Consider the following 4526-nt stretch of genomic DNA (forward strand, 5'->3'; position numbering starts at 1 on the left):
CAAAAAAAAAAAACAAAAACAAAAAAAAACAAAGTCCACAAAAGGGAGCAGCCCTCAAGAAAGGGACTCCCATCAAGAAAAATAAGACCTAGCAAATAATTATAGAAAGATTTTGTCACCGCGCCCAGAGAGAAACATGGAAACTCTCATCAAGGCTAGATCTAGACTAGGAGAGATGATTCCCAGGACAAGAAGAAATTGAATCCATACACTCGATCCAGCTTGACTAAGAATCTCGAAAGGGCTTTTGAAAATCTACGGTTCATCTTCCTTCACATACCCCCAAACAAAGTGCACATCCCGGCTTGTCATAAAAAACCTCCCTTCTTTCAAAACGACAAATGGAAGAGGAACTCCTCGATCATAACACTATAAACTCTATGTCAAGCAAGCTGAATGTTGACCACGCCAAAGAAGTGATTCCAAACAAACAATGCATAGTCACAACTTCAAAATAAATGATCCACATCTACCTTCGAACTACGACAAAGGAGGAAAGGCCCAACCAAAAATGGTACCTTCCTCGAGGGCATATCAAGAGTATTAATTCTCATATAGATACCTTGTCAGACAAAGAACTCCCCTAAACAAAGCATAAAGCCTCATGAGTTTGGAGTTCCAGACTAACTTGTCTGGAATGTTCTTCTTTCTTTTGGTTTTTGTTAACTTTATACTTGTTGGGATAAGTTGAGGACAGCTCACACCGAGGGAAAATGATGGTAAAGAGAACCTAAAATTACTTAAAGATATGTTATCAAAGTAGTAACAACACCTACATACGCAACACGGTAAAAGTAGAAACTGTACCTAAGTATAAAAAAAATTTAAATATGTATCTGCGACTACTTCCTAAACACAGTAAAAGCACGACACGCCACTAAATCCACATCCATATCCAATATCCACATTATATATATGTGCTTCTTATTGAAAATACATATGAGAGACCATAGTCAGAAACTAACGAACACATCGCGACAAGATCAAATAATAATTAACTAATACTTTTTGCCCCATAAATATCCAAGCAACCACAATCATACCCAGCAAATAGTACCATAGGCGTGAATTGTTCTCAAGGGGTGCCATTGTATCATAAGGAGATCCAGCATTATTACAATGTTTTTTATAAAAATAATCAAACCTAGGAGAACTCAATTTCATGCGACCAAGTTGTGACTCAAAGATATCGGGCACATGTATGATCATGGACTACCAAGGATGTATTGGATCCATCAAGGACATTAAGACTTTGACTTTTAAGTGCCTCTGCCTCAAACGAATAGATTTCACACAGAGATCTTAACAAGTCATCAAAATTAAGGCATCCTGGTTTATAGCATTTATTTTTTAGGAACTGGTTCTGATCTATAAGATCAGAAGAGAAAAAACTTCAATTTCCAAAACTAGGGTAACATAAGATGAGTAAGAAATTAACCCAATAGTAACAAGACAAAACTGCACGATAATGGCACACTGCCACGATCAGTAAGAAAGGCACTTGTGGTAATGAGGATGCAGAAGAAATTCTGTACATTAAACCACTTGTCGAGAAATTGAGCCTCATATCTTAACTTAACCAGGTTGGACAAGAATCTTCGGGTAAGGTAGCGAGTCTGAAATACTAAAAGTTTATACTATCTATTTGTCCACTAGGAGTGTTTGTAATTCTAATCTCCAACTATTCTTAATGTTTGCATTGGCTAGATTATATTTGTAAGGCCTATGATGGGAAAGTTTTTCATAAGGATGGAAAAAACACACAAGCATTTTGTTGTTAGCTTCTTCCACAAGTCCCGACTGCTAACATTCCAAGAATAATCATACAATATCTTATGACCCGCCAGCTAGGTGAGGTGGCTTTTGTCAAAGTCGATGGAGGATACTAGGTTGTTCAACTCCCTCAAGCCACGAGTTGGCTCTTCTTCTTGGATGGGATTGGCAACACAATAACCAAAAATTTTCAGTAGGACCTTAGTCGCTAAAGCTTAAACACTTGTTAAAAATTACATAAACGGCTTCCTTAAAGAGAAGTTAAAAATTACCATCAGCATTATACCCTATGGCTATTTATATGAGGAAAAAGAGAAGTTATTAGATCATTAATTCAACACATTCAAAGCGTAATAAATAACTATCATCCAAACATGGGATAACTAATGGACGAGAGTACCTTGTTCTTACAATGGAGTTACAACTTCAATCAGTAGACCAAACTTTCTTGCATAACTGATCCCGGAAAAGCTATATAAATCTCTGTTACAGAGAAGATTCATAACCCATGAACACTGATCCTGCCACACATAAACATATAGAACAAATACAATAAGAAACTTGAAATCTATACAAAACCACTACAGACTAAAGCAAGGAGGTGAAAGTAGAGTCCATCCAAGTCATCAAAGAGCCATAATGCCAATAAGCTTTCCGCATATCTCAAATTAACAATGAAATCTGGTTTTAGAAGTATACATAAGTGTGTGCAAGAAACCGGGTTCAAACAGAAGTATGTCATGCTAATGTGCCTTGGATAATCCACATCCCAGGGTCAGACGCTTATGAGCACAGATTTGAAAAACTAACAAAGAAGAACTAAAGCCTCGGCTTTCTATTTCTTTTTTCAGAAAATTGATATAATCCATGTGGCTGAGAGCCCTCACAGCTCAGGCACAACGAGCTAATAGCCCGTCGTGCAGGCCTTCCACTGGGGCCCGCTATGCCAAAAGCGAGAGAAAGCCCATCCCTCTCTTTCCTTTTTTTGCCTCCAAGTCACCACATGGGGGACATGGGGACATAAAAAAGGGGCGCCAATCAAACTGTTGCTTAATTTTTGGATCTTTAAAAAGTTGGCTAAACCCTATGCTCCTACCCATTTAGTAAGCATAATCTAGAGTAGAGAAACAAACCAGCTAGAGGATAAAAATTGGTATCCCCAGTTAACAACATTTTTTCTCCCCTTTCACTCATACTTGAACGGCTTCCCAAGAACATGGCCTTATTCTAGAGAAAAGAAATTGCACGAGGAACAAAATAAAGCTCTAATCCTGGTGCCTACTTGGGCCAAAACCAATTACTCTCTAAATCCCAAAAACATTAAGAAACCATATCGTTTCAGAGGTGAAAATGGCTTAAGACAATTAATTGACGCAAATAACACATGAACTCCAACCCACTAAATCTAGTTGCAGCAGGAGATCCTAGAAATGCTGATTCGAAATTGGAACTTGAAACAAATACCCAAATAAAAGCTGCCCCAAAACACGAAAACGGATGATCGTCACAGGTCACTCCAAATACAGAATTCGAGAGAAAGAACAAAGGTTCAAAACCATAACAATGAAATCGAAGAGAATACAAACAAAATCCAGAAAAAGAAAACGAGTATTGAAACTTACGGATCAAACCCAGAAACAATCGGCAGAAGCGGCATCAGAAATGCAGCAAAGAAACGTAGAACAGAGATGAGAAGATGTTGGTTCAGGGGGCCTCTCTCGCGAAACCCACGACCCAGATTTCGCCTATTCCACATCCGTTTCCGTTCCATTCACCGCGGACTTTTTCATCTTCAATTATTTTATTCATTTTAGTCGAGATGGATTAAACTTCTTCTTTTCAGCCCTTTTATTGGCCTAATTGGAATGTGGGGTCGATTTTATTCTCCTTGTTTACCATGTTCTTCATTCTTCTTTCTACATATGCAGGCCAATCTTCATCTTCCTTCAATTTTACTCGGCGTTTGTGACGAATTGGGGAATAATTCAAAAGAAATGGCATCAACTCATTCTTCGACTTCGGATTAAGTGGAGTTAACGCTTCATTAGGTTTGCTAACTTCAGTCAAGTTTTTTCCTTTTAGTTCAGGGGTTTTGCTTAGAGTTTTTTCTTTTTAGTTTGACCATAAATTGAGTGGTTTCATGATGTGAATCCTGACCTGTGTTTTTCATTTTTGTTTGAAATTGAATCACTAATTATTCATATTTTGTGTTTTTCATACTATGGACTAAAGTATAATCTTCAAAAAGTTTAAGGGTCAAAAGTGTTTTTTTAACTTAAATTCTTCTAAGAGTAACTTGGACTCAATCGAACACATTTTTATAAGAAATTTTAGTTTATGTTTCTCGTGGTAGAGGTAGCTCTTTTTATCATCGTCATATGAGTTTAGTCTTTAATTATTAGACAACAATCATGACATTGTTAACTAAGAACTAAAAATATTCTACCCAAGAATAATGGTAGCATGTCGCAAATCCATTATATATAGTAAAAAAAGAGATAAAAAAATCTAAATGTTTTTCATGGCCTTATTGATCTGACCCGGAAAAAAAATGGATAATCAATTCCTAATTAAATCTTAAGGGGTGTGAATTAATATAAGTACTATTCTTGTATTAGTATTAATCTTAGTCTTGATATGAAAGAGTACAGTAGATTGAAGCTAATATATAGTTTCAATCTAAAGACAAAAAAAAAAAAAAAAAAAAAAAAAAAAAAAAAAAAAAAAAAAAAAAAAAAAAAAAAAAAAAAAAA

General features: G+C 36.1%; 1 protein-coding gene across 8 annotated transcripts in view; it reads right to left on the minus strand.

Annotated features, from left to right (window-relative positions):
• LOC111483613 (U-box domain-containing protein 4-like) overlaps positions 1-4526 on the minus strand; it is a 261990-nt gene that overhangs the window by 10059 nt on the left and 247405 nt on the right. For 4 of the 8 annotated variants that reach the window (XR_002718397.1, XR_002718398.1, XR_002718396.1 and 1 more), the window contains exons 1-2: positions 3396-3722; positions 2174-2294 (exon numbers count right to left, since the gene is read on the minus strand). The exons of 1 other annotated variant lie outside the window; for it this stretch is intronic. The gene's annotated coding sequence lies outside the window, so the exon portion shown is untranslated. Of the gene's footprint in view, positions 1-2173; positions 2295-3395; positions 3723-4526 lie in introns of those variants that run through there. 3 more of the 8 variants (XM_023129828.1, XM_023129833.1, XM_023129832.1) reach the window with 3 other exon arrangements.

The sequence above is a fragment of the Cucurbita maxima genome, unplaced genomic scaffold (genome assembly GCF_002738345.1).
Source record: "Cucurbita maxima cultivar Rimu unplaced genomic scaffold, Cmax_1.0 Cma_Scf00009, whole genome shotgun sequence".
Classification (NCBI taxonomy): domain Eukaryota; kingdom Viridiplantae; phylum Streptophyta; class Magnoliopsida; order Cucurbitales; family Cucurbitaceae; genus Cucurbita; species Cucurbita maxima.